This window comes from Pseudophryne corroboree, chromosome 1 (assembly GCF_028390025.1).
Source record: "Pseudophryne corroboree isolate aPseCor3 chromosome 1, aPseCor3.hap2, whole genome shotgun sequence".
Classification (NCBI taxonomy): Eukaryota; Metazoa; Chordata; class Amphibia; order Anura; family Myobatrachidae; genus Pseudophryne; species Pseudophryne corroboree.
This window is the reverse complement of record NC_086444.1, coordinates 330,480,478-330,493,775: the sequence shown is the minus strand read 5'-3', so window position 1 is coordinate 330,493,775 and position 13,298 is coordinate 330,480,478.

Genomic DNA, 13,298 nt, shown 5'->3' with positions numbered 1-13,298 from the left:
GCTCTGAGTGACTTCATCTTAATTTGAACCTTTGTAAGTGTTCAAAAAAAATTTTTTTTTTTTTTTTTTAGAATAAGTCTCACCTAGCCTTCTGGCTTCAGTACCACAATATAGTGTGGAATAATACCCCTTTTCTGTAGTAGGAGGGGTAATTTAATTGTCACCTGCTGGGAACACAGCTTGTGAATTTTTTCCCATACTACCTCCTTGTCGGAGGGAAACTTGGTAAAGCAGACTTCAGGAGCCTGCGAAGGGGAAACGTCTCGACATTCCCATCTGTACCCCCGGGATACTACATGTAGGATCCAGGGGTCCTGTACGGTCTCAGCGCCATGCTGAGAACTTGTCAGACGCGGTGGAACGCTTCTGTTCCTGGGAATAGGCTGCCTGTTGCAGTCTTCTTCCCTTTCCTCTATCCCTGGGCAGATATGATCTTATAGGGACGAGAGGACTGAGGCTGAAAAGACAGTGTCTTTTTCTGCAGAGATGTGACTTAGGGTAAAAAACGGTGGATTTTCCAGCAGTTGCCGTGACCACCAGGTCCGATGGACCGACCCCAAACAAATCCTCTTCCTTTATACGGCCATACTGTGCCGTTTGGAATCTGCATCACCTGACCACTGTCGTGTCCATAACATCTTCTGGCAGTTATGGACATCGCGTTTATTCATGATGTCAGAGTGCAAATATCCCTCTGTGCATCTCGCATATATAGAAATGCTCTATAGTCAATAAAATACTGTCCCTGTCAAGGGTATCAATATTTTTAGTCAGGGAATCTGACCAAGCCACCCTAGCTCTGCACATCCAGGCTGAGGCGATCGCTGGCCGCAGTATAACACCAGTATGTGTGTATATACTTTTTATTATATTTTCCAGCCTTGTCAGCTGGTCCTTGAGGACGGCCCTATCTATAGACGGTACCGCCACTTGTTTTGATAAGCGTGTGAGCGCCTTATCCACCTTAAGGGGTGTTTCCCAACGCGCCCTAACTTCTGGCGGGAAAGGGTATACCGCCCATAATTTTCTATCGGGGGGAACCCACGCATCATCACACACTTTATTTAATTTATCTGATTCAGGAAAAACTATGGTAGTTTTTTCACATCCCACATAATACCCTCTTTTGTGGTACTTGTAGTATCAGAAATACGTAACACCTCCTTCATTGCCTTTAACGTGTGGCCCTAATAAGGAATACGTTTGTTTATTCACCGTCGACACTGGATTCAGTGTCCCTGTCTGTGTCTGTGTCGACCGACTAAAGTAAACGGGCGTTTTAAAAACCCTTGACGGTGTTTTTGAGACGTCTGGACCGTACTAATTGTTTGTCGGCCGTCTCATGTCGTCAACCGACCTTGCAGCGTGTTGACATTATCACGTAATTTCCTAAATAAGCCATCCATTCCGGTGTCGACTCCCTAGAGAGTGACATCACCATTACAGGCAATTGCTCCGCCTCCTCACCAACATCGTCCTCCTACCTGTCGACACACACGTACCGACACACAGCACACACACAGGGAATGCTCTGATAGAGGACAGGACCCACTAGCCCTTTGGAGAGACAGAGGGAGAGTTTGCCAGCACACACCAAAAACGCTATAATTATATAGGGACAACCTTATATAAGTGTTTTCCCTTATAGCATCTTAATATATATATAAGCATATCGCCAAATTAGTGCCCCCCCTCTCTGTTTTAACCCTGTTTCTGTAGTGCAGTGCAGGGGAGAGCCTGGGAGCCTTCCCTCCAGCCTTTCTGTGAGGGAAAATGGCGCTGTGTGCTGAGGAGATAGGCCCCGCCCCTTTTTCGGGCGGCCTCGTCTCCCGCTCTTAACGGATTCTGGCAGGGGTTAAATATCTCCATATAGCCTCCGGAGGCTATATGTGAGGTATTTTTAGCCAAAATAGGTATTCATTTGCCTCCCAGGGCGCCCCCCTCCCAGCGCCCTGCACCCTCAGTGACTGCCGTGTGAAGTGTGCTGAGAGGAAAATGGCGCACAGCTGCAGTGCTGTGCGCTACCTTTAGAAGACTGAGGAGTCTTCTGCCGCCGATTCTGGACCTCTTCTTACTTCAGCATCTGCAAGGGGGCCGGCGGCAAGGCTCCGGTGACCATCCAGGCTGTACCTGTGATCGTCCCTCTGGAGCTGATGTCCAGTAGCCAAGAAGCCAATCCATCCTGCACGCAGGTGAGTTCACTTCTTCTCCCCTAAGTCCCTCGTTGCAGTGATCCTGTTGCCAGCAGGACTCACTGTAAAATAAAAAACCTAAGCTAAACTTTCCTAAGCAGCTCTTTAGGAGAGCCACCTAGATTGCACCCTTCTCGGCCGGGCACAAAATCTAACTGGCTTGGAGGAGGGTCATAGGGGGAGGAGCCAGTGCACACCACCTGATCCTAAAGCTTTACTTTTTGTGCCCTGTCTCCTGCGGAGCCGCTATTCCCCATGGTCCTTTCAGGAACCCCAGCATCCACTAGGACGATAGAGAAATTGCACTTGTAATCAATAGCTATAAAAGGGACTGCTCTGGATTTATTGCACTACAACTGTGCTGTGGAGAGTGCCCCTGCTGTTTTCAACTATTTACCTGGATTAAATTCAGAGACAAACTTGTAAAAGAAATCTGTTAGGCTCCCCTGGGAATTAAAAGGATTAGGTGGATGCTGGTTGCTCATTGAAGCTCTGAAACCGGTTGTCTCGGGTTAGGAGGCCTTTGATAAAAGATACCGGCTCAGACTGTAGCACTAATAGCAGGAGAGAAAAAAAAAACAAATGGGAGGAAAGTGGTAATATGGTCCAACACCTTAAAGCATGACAAATGTTTGTCTGACTGGAGCTGTGGGGCAACAAAGAGGTTTCCAAACATTGTGTTTAGTAGCACACATCCAATGCACTCCACACCATCAAAGGAAATGGGGCATTGGTGATAAATGACGGCCCCGTGTTAGCATGCCTCGTTAAAGCAGATTTGCATCAATGACATACTATACTTCATAAACTGAGATCATACTCAGCTTCAGAGGGAACATGGTGTATGACTCATTTGTGGTTAGAATTAATGGTGGTCCACTACATGAATAAGTGGCTAGTGATATATCCTTACTTGATATTTGCTGCTTTTTCTTAAGTGTACTGTGTCCTTTTGACGTGCCTGCTCATGTGCTCATGTGTTTGTATGTCTCTGATGTTTTCTGTGTTACAATCTAATAAACATTTATTGAAGAAAAATAAATAAGTGGCTTGTTACACAGTGATGAGTTTACTAACAATTCTGAAATGTAAAACACTAAGTTTTCTTAAATTGTGTTACATTTTGTAATTTGTGGCATGTTATATCTTGAATAATTTTAAATGTACTTCAGCTTACTAAATATGCTGTACAGAGTAATGGGCCCTACACACTGGAAGATAACACTGAACGATATGAACGTTCTCGTTCATTAATGAACGAGAACTTGTTTATATCGTTCAGTGTGGAAGCACCAATGATGAACGATGCGCGGCCCCGCGCTCGTTCATCATTGGTGCCCCGTCGCTTATGCATGCAGGCCAATACGGACAATCTGGTCCATATTAGCATGCACTTCTATGGAGCTGGGTGACGGGGGAGTGAAGTAACTTCACTCCCCCCGTCACCTCCCCCAGACCGCCGAGTCGCCCGCCGGCCGTATCGGCTGTCGGGCAGCTCGGCGGCGGGTTGACAAGTGTGTAGGGCCCATAAGTTATGCGTCTGTCTACGAAGACAGATTGTACTTGAAGTGATTTGATTTAACAATTCAGAAATGCTCCAAAGGTTACATGAAGAGGTAAGGTTTCTCACCTATACAAAATGCCATAGGCATCTTCCCAACTTCTGGGGAAAACCCTCACGCTGCCTTTAGGTGTGTGAAATTGAGGCACTTCTGTATCTGGCATGTTCTAAATAGGGTGGTCTTCAGTTTGCCGGCTGTTGGGATCCCGGCGCACAGTATACCGGCGCCAGAATCCCAACACCCGGCATACCGACACCTTTTCTCCCTCTTGGGGGTCCACGACCCCACTGGAGGGAGAATAAATAGTGTGGCGCCACCGTGTCCGCAGCGTGGTGAGCACAGCGAGCCCGCAAGGGGATCATTTGCGCTCGCCCAGCTGTTGGTATGCCAGCGGTCAGGATCTCGGCACTGGTATGCTGGCCGCTGGAGCCCGGCTGCCGGCATACCATACTACACTCTTCTAAAAACAACATTATTATTTTCTTTTAGGTTTTATTTTTTGTTAAACAAATGTTTTACTTTGAACCGACAAAAGTGGATGACAATAATGCATAGAATTATAACATACAGATTATTTAGATAACAATAGAAACCTAGCAAAATAGATTTAACACAATGGGGGTCATTCCGACCCTATCGCATGCTGCACTTCTTCGCAGCCATGCGATCGGGTCGGAAATGTGCTTGCGTGGGGGCCGCATTGTGCAGGTGCATCGTTGCCCAGCGACAGCCGTTGCCGGGCAGTGACGCTGCAAATGAAAAAAGCGGTCGCAGCTGCGACCACAAGAAGATTGACAGGAGGAAGGCGTTCCGGGGCGTCAACTGACCGTTGTCTGGGAGTGGTGCGGCGAACGCAGGCGTGTCCAGGCATTTGTAGGGCAGATGTCTGACGTCAATTCCGGGACCTGCATCGCTGGATCGATTGCACAGGGTAAGTAATTCTTACCTTGGTCTACTTCTACACAAAAAGTTTTTTGCATAGCTGGGCTGTACAAGCGTTCGCAGCTTTGCTATGCAAAAAAGCCCTTCCCCATAGGCGGCGTCTAGTTGATCGCACGGGCAGCAAAAAGTTGCTACGTGCAATCAACTCGAAATGACCCCCATTATGCACTAACAGTAATGCACATTTTTATTCTTGTTTAGATATACATTCATGTGAAGGAGTGCCTTTTTTCTGGATGTTATTCTGGATGTATCCTACAAACATCTAATATACTGTACCTCTCCATTCACTTAAATACGTTTCTTAAGAAAAAATTATTCAAAATGCTTATGAACAGTCATCTCTCCCTGATACCCCTTCACCACAACCAAAATCTCCAGTTACATGTGCAAAAACTGAAGACAGCATTATGTAAACCACTTCTGGATGCAGCAATATGAAATGAAAATGCCAGTAGAGTTTAAAGACAAAAAACAAAACAGAAAAACCCTTGATACTTTATTCTACTTCAATAAAATATATATACAAAACTAATGATTATAGTGAGTTTTTGTTTAACTTTACAGTGTCAAAGTCGAAAAATATCATAATACATATGCCTTGTACTAACCCCATGCACATGCCCGCTGCTCGTGCACTCAGTCCGCCGTGCGTGCACATATCCGCAATTTGCGTAGGATCGCTCCGGCGATCATGCGCACGATTTGGGTATTTACGTCGTAGTTTGTGAGCATGTAGCGTGTTATTAGAACATAGCATATTTAACCCAAATAGCGTATATTGTAGATATAGTTCCCCTAGACCATGTCAGCGAGTATTATTAGTTTAAACAGTTCCTGGACAGAGAGATTCCTCTTTACATGATAGGAAGGGTCAGACTAAGGTTAGAAGGTGATGTCTAGTATCCAGCTGTAGGGTATTTTAAGGGAAACATACTGGTGTTGGTTAGAGAAAAATCGCATGTTCCTGCGTATAGTTATGTGCAGAAGTAGAATATAGATATAAATTGTATTTAAAATATATTATGAATGTGGAGGGAATGAGAATGGAACCCAGTCACACATAAATTAAATCTCCCACAGACTGAGATACAATGGCCTTATTTACACTAAGCTTTGAGATTCTATGAAGAGGGCATACACCTTTGTTTACCAAGATGGCCAGGTTTCTCTTCAGAATAATGAGTGCTGAGTTGTCATTGTCTCACCTGAAAGTAAGGGATAAACAAGGGTGAACAATGCCCAGGAGCCGAGTATGTTTGGAAGATCAGAAACAATAGCTAACCACAACAAAACCAGACAGGTAGGAATTTAGGATACTAACATTCCTAGTCCAAAATCCATGGAGATAGAGGTATTCATTTATATATATTATATATGTATATATATATATATAAATGAATACATATATAATTCCTAACAAATTGTAATAGCAGGAGTATGTGTGTATATATATATATATATATATATATATATGTGTGTATATATATATATATATATATAAATGAATATGTGGATATATGAATATCTTGAAGATTGAAATAGATAGTAATATCATGTGTGGGATCATATTGTTCAGAGTCACGTGAACATTACTCTGGTGGGAATAAGAACATTGTTAAAACTTACCTCATTAAGATATTAATAATACCAGATTTATGTTTAATGTGATGGGTTTAACTGATCATGGGGCGGGAACTCAGATGTAAACAACAGAAACCACATCCCAAGTCCTAGCCATCGCCCACTTCTTGAACTAACCAATGGTCCCCGGTGCAGGACATGTCCCACCCCCTAACCAATGGAAGAAGAGCACACAGTGTCTATTGTATTATGCCTTGACCTACTGAATAAAGAGCGAGCTGCAGGCCAGGTCACTATCAAAGACTGAACGCTATCTACCTGATTCGGGTTGCGCTTGCGAATATTCTCACGTACGTACATTCTCTGTAGCCATTATTCTGTTTAGATTTACTTGATAGCCTGTAGTGTATAAATTGTATTGTTTTACCTTTTTAGAATCAATCCACGGAGGCCTTAGAACCCTGTGGTTTCAACTACAAACGGTGTTGTGTTTTCACTTTCCTGCATGGGCTTTAAAGTAGTTTAACCTGTTTAAGGTGTATAAGCATTGTTAAGGTGTACGCACTGCGGATACTTTGTATCGCCAGCGCTACTTATGGTTTAAAGGTATAACATCGTTGCAGTACTTTGCTGCCAAAGGTTTAAAGTATAAGCATATCATTACATTGTATCATTAACAAGGTTTAAAGGTTATCAATTGTGTGTGCGCTCGCTGTGTGTACTCCGTACACTCAGCGCAGCGTGCATTCGCCAAGTGCGTACCACGTGCAGGACTCTGTACGCAAATAGCGTACAAAGTGCGTAGCACGTGCACGTAGTCTAGCGGCCATATCGGCTCAACGGTAATAGTGTACAAAGGGGTATAGCTTTGCGGTCTAAGATAATACCGACATTATCAATTGTGGGCTCGTCCGGTTCCTTCTCATACCCGCAGCCTAGCAGAGTTTTCGCAGACTTTATCTATCAGCAAAGGGTGGAGAGGTATCCCCTGTACACCTTCTCTTGGTCGGGGGAGACAGTAAGTGCTGATTAGATAAGCGTCTGCCCTGCATAGTTTGAAGGGATGCTGGAGGGACCCGTAAGGTAAGAACGCAAAAGCTATTTTTTTCTTTTTAAAATCTGTAAATTTCTGTTTCGGTGCCAAATGCGCATGCAACACACGCACACACCTGTATTTTGTACTTTGCATATCTACTCACATGATTGCCATAATTACTGATTACTAGATTTATTTTGACCTGTACTGGAAAATTTGTTGCTATTTAGTTAACATATAGAGTTAATATTTAAGGGAGTAAGTGTAAGACGCACACGCAGCCTGGCCTAGTAAAGGTTTATACAGTAGAAACTGTGTGGTGTGTTAAGTAAGTGATTATAGTTAAATATCGCTTACATTTATAGAAGTGTGGGATTTGTAGTACTGCGGATGTACGGCCTTTATACACGTGTCTCGGACAGCGTGCGGGACTGCGTACGCAACGTAAAGGCCTACGCACGTGGCGTGTTTACGCAACATGCGTAACAGTACGACCACTAAAATACAAATCACACAATAAGCATTGTTTTAGGTTAAGCGCGAGACGGTAGCCACGCGATAATAGCACACATTTGTTTAGTTTCCAATATTAATTTAAAAACCTTTTTTTCTGTATTACCTCTGGGGAAAGCTATCAGTTAACAGGAAAGTATTTTTCTGATCAGAAACCTATAGAATATTAGTGTGGGCTGAATAAGGTGAATGTATTGAATCCCACTTGGTGAACTTGGTGAGCTTGGTTAAGCTTGGTGAAACTTGGTGAAGCTTGGTGAAGCACGGTCTAGGTGAAAACGTGGTGAGCACGGTCTTGGTGAATACGTGCAACGGAGTGTGATAAAGTTTTCATGGTATTACGCTCCGGCTGTTTTGGAGCACAGTGTGGAGACTCCAGTGATCCTACCACTTATAGATAGCAAGTGTCTATAAGCGGTACGATTGGACCGCACGGTTGTATGGGCAATACGTGACGCAACGTGATACGAAGTTTTGCATATTTGTGCGTAAATCTCATCATCATACGTGTTATAGGAAGCACATGCAAGAGTGATTTGTGTAAAGTAAAGATTTAGGGAGTTTTCGCTGGTCTCTCAGGAAAATCTCCAGAGGCAGATATTCACTGGGTACCTAAAGGCCCAGGGGATATAGGTCAAAGTAGGGCCTGCAACGGCTACACGTGTCTGCTAAAGAAGGCGGATCCGTGGTACTCGGAGCAGAAGAAGTTGGTGGAAGAACTTTGAGGACTTCCACCGGTAGACTACTGTGTTTGGTGCATTTTAGGAAGTTTTCCCGTGTTAAAAAGGTCCACAATGGAAGCCAAGTGCACAACACAGGAACGTTCAGCAGCCAGGGTTCAGACTGCAGATTTCAGACCCAGGGGGTCAGCTCGGTTAGTAATGTGGGGGAAGTATGGTCCCCACACTGAGACCTTTTGTGATGAATGGACACGAATGACTGTGGGGGATAAAGCACCATTTCCTGGGATAGGTAGTTTTGACTCAGAGGTATTGCATAATCTAAGGCTTAGGATCTGTCTGATAAAATCCAAAAAACAGAGGATCAGACACACAAACTGTTTACATTTATGGCAACGAGAGAGTGATATACAGAGGGAACTAGCTTACACAGCTGGTTCCAACCCTAGCAGGAAACCGATAGCAACTGCACCACCACCGTACATTACAGGAGGGAAAAATGGCTACAGAGAATGGCATACTGATATATGATAAGAGTAAAGTTGATAAAAGTATTAATGACGATAAGAGTAAAACTGATAAATGTATTAATTCTAACCCGTGCAAGTTGTACCCCATTTTAAACTTCCCTCAGGATTACAAGCAAGAAGATGAACCCAGCACGATATCGGCACTTTCCCTAGCAGCCACTATACAGAACACCCAGGTGGGCACGGCCCAACCGGTAAGAGCAGTAGTAAAGCCCCCTAGCGGAGGAACAGGTGAGGTCGTGTCCACAGGTAAGTACGGTACAGTACATTATGCAGAGACAACTGCACCTCACATTGTAGAGTCAACACAAAATTATGTAATTGAACTAAATCCTGTCAGGGTGATCGCAGTCCCCAATGGGAAGACTGACGCACAGGGAATCACTCCCGTCAGGAACATTGCTATGCATTGCCCCTGGTCCCGGACAGAATTGAGGACAATTATGTCTGAATTTTCCGATCCCAGGAAAGATCGAGCCGCATGTCAGAGGTTTATTAGAGAATTAGGTAATACCACCGAACTCAATAACAAAGATTGGCGGACAGTGCTACGGGCATGTTTGCCCTCTAATATTGACCCCGTGAAATTCATTGCTGACTGTAAATTAGATGCATAGGTACCTCTCACTGATGAATACAATCAGGAGAGCGTAAAACAACTCAATCTGCAATTAGGAGTATATTTCCCAACTGTTGTCAAGTGGAATAAAATCTTCTCCATTAGACAAAAAGAAGGTGAAACTGCTTCTGAATATTTCCATCGAGCACTGCAGGAAATGTCTAGATAAACTGGGATCGAAGACATTAAGGAAAATGTACATCATAGAGAGGTAGCTGTGTCCGTATTAATGGACGGGCTAAAAGACACACTAAGAACCAGGGTACAAACCTCTCTACCTAACTGGAGAGGTATTTCGGTGGCTGCATTAAGAGAGTCCGCTATCGAGCATGACCGTAATATCCAAAGAACCAGGGAAGCACAGGGAGAGCGGTTGATGGTGATGAGCATCCAAGCACTGGAAGAAGCATCAACTCGACCAAAACCCCAGGCCCCTGGCACATGGAGGAAGCCAAGAGTTTGTTATCTGTGTAAAAGAGAAGGGCATTATGCTAGCAACTGTAACAGCACACATAAATTCAGACCCCCTAGACAAGAACACGAGCAAAGTTATGATACACGTAATTGGGATCAGGGATCATATAGGAAAAATTTTGGGCCACACCTGTAGTCTGCAGCCAGTGAAATTGATTGCTAGCCTAGGTAGTAAACCTGAGGTCACAGTTGATGTAGTTGGTAGATCATATCTTGTAGATACAGGGGCGGCCAGGTAAACTCTGTGATTTGGACCTGTTGTGGGCGCAAAATGTGGATGGCGGGGGTGTTGCGTAGCGGAGTCAATGTCCAATGTTTTGGGTAAGAGAGTCCTTAGCTGTTCCTAGAAACAGTCCCTCGTGCGAAAAGTTCTTTTCCCTCAATCGATGTTACATGTGGAGAAAACACAAATGGTATGCAAAGGTTCAGAAGGGAATTTCTCCCAATGCAGATGGTCTTAAAATGAAGGTGACTTCTCCCCGGACTCTCTGGACTATGATGTGGCGGGAAAGTGTGAAGATATCCGTAAGGGTTCACCCTGGTGCTTCAAGATAAACGTGGCCCCTCACATGTGTGCTTACTTTCATACATATGGAACAGGCCTATAAAGGTTTCTTTATAGCCACTTAGGGATATTCTTAGTGCTACGAGTGGTTGTGCTCCAAACATTCACATGCAAACACTTCTGAAAGGATGCTCACATCCAAGCTTACTTCAGAAGGCGCCGTACTTTCATATAAAGGTATCTTTATCCCAGCAGGCTGGATGGTCATCCTCATTCACCCCCTTTATTTCGTATTCAGGCTCGGTATAAAGCACAGAAACGAAGGGATGTATGAGGTTTCATATACATTTATTGTAAAAAATCAACATGGATCAATAAAAACAAATTCTGGATGGTATACCACAACAGACAATCTCATCTCCAGGAGCATGTGAGGATTTGAGGTACCACTCCAATCATCTCTATCAGCAGGAATACGGTGAGACACCCCGGGTTAACATCATTTTTTCTCACCATTTGACTTTGCTGAAAAAACATCGATGAGATTGTTTCTGTGCTTTATACCGAGCCTGAATACGAAATAAAGGGGGTGAATGAGGACGACCATCCAGCCTGCTGGGATAAAGATACCTTTATATGAAAGTACGGCGCCTTCTGAAGTAAGCTTGGATGTGAGCATCCTTTCAGAAGTGTTTGCATGTGAATGTTTGGAGCACAACCACTCTTAGCACTAAGAATATCCCTAAGTGGCTATAAAGAAACCTTTATAGGCCTGTTCCATATGTATGAAAGTAAGCACACATGTGAGGGGCCACGTTTATCTTGAAGCACCAGGGTGAACCCTTACGGATATCTTCACACTTTCCCGCCACATCATAGTCCAGAGAGTCCGGGGAGAAGTCACCTTCATTTTAAGACCATCTGCATTGGGAGAAATTCCCTTCTGAACCTTTGCATACCATTTGTGTTTTCTCCACATGTAACATCGATTGAGGGAAAAGAACTTTTCGCACGAGGGACTGTTTCTAGGAACAGCTAAGGACTCTCTTACCCAAAACATTGGACATTGACTCCGCTACGCAACACCCCTGCCATCCACATTTTGCGCCCACAACAGGTCCTATCCCATTTTTTCTTGTGTATTTAATCTTGTATAGGTGTGTGGTGACACATCAGGATAGGACTCCAACTGGGCAGCATAGAGAGTGCGCAGGAACCTACCTCACCCATCCATTTTTCATGAAACTCTGTGATTTACCTTTAAAGTTTCCTTTCCATCTCTGACGTTCACCGACAGAACTACAGCTCAAACGTCACATGTCTACTCGGTCTTTTCAGAGGTCTACCCGACCCCAGTATATCTCACCAGCATCATTGTGCATGACCATGCACAGAGGGTGGAGAGTGGAAATACTGGTGAAAGGAGACTGTGCAGAGATACCGATAGACATGATGGTGTGACAGCCTGATGGTGAACACAAATCTGACAAATTTTCTTTTTATTATTCTCTCTCTTTTTTTTTCATTTTCTACGGATGGTTTATTTCACACAACAGTTAAACACATGGTAATGCAAGATTTATGTTCCCTACAGAAAGGTCACTGACTCGGAGAGAACATCGTACCACTGGAGTGTCTGTTCCAGGAAGGTTGAGAGGCAGCACTGTTGAGGCGGCACCTGAGCACGGAGAACAACAAGACTAGAGGCGGTTGTCGCGAAAAATTTATTTTTCCTTTTTATTATTTTCTCCATTACCCTCCTTTCCTCCCCCTTCCTTGCTCCTTTTTCTCTCCTCTTAGCAAGATGGACTTACCCCAAGAGACTGCATTCCGGGTTTTCCTGTTGACCCTGTTGTTGACCAGAGCAGTCTGTTTCGGTGAGAGTACCAGAGAGGTTGAAAAAGGATCTGGAATGGGTTCTGATGACAAGGACGGATTTTTAGAATTCCAAGAGCAAAACATTCACCGAGCAAAGCGAAAATACATCCATCCAGACAAGACTTTTGACGAACACGGAAACCAAAGATACATCCATCCGGAAAAGACTTTAATGGACATTCAAAAGACTTTAATGGACATTCTAAAGACTTTAATGGACACTCTAAAGACTTTAATTTACACCCACAGCAAGGATACACCCATACGGACAAGACTTCAATCAACACCCAAGGACGATTGCACAAAATGTTATGTGAATGTATTTGTGATACGTGTCTTATCTTCATCTCTACAATCTTCAGGTAGTATCACACATAGTCGACAGGTGATATCCACATAGTAGCATTCACATATGTTCCCCCTCCATGTATCATCAACTAAATGTGCACCCCATTTGTTGGAACAAGAAGCCGAAAAGAGCTCGGTAGTGTTTGTTGGCCCACTTACAGACCATTAATACGGGATAAGAAGGATTTAATGTATACTTCGCAATACCTCGAAGCTTATCTAGAACATGTACGGCACGATGATACATGCCCCTCAGACATGAAGTTCATACATACATGCTTTTACTATTCCACTAGGTCATACATTTCCCGCCTACTCCTCTCCTCCTACCACCCAATCATTTATAGATATTGTAGTGTATATTTTTCTGTTTAATGTTTAGATAGTGGCAGTTATTGTTGACTGCCAAAGGGTGGACTGTCAAAGTCGAAAAAT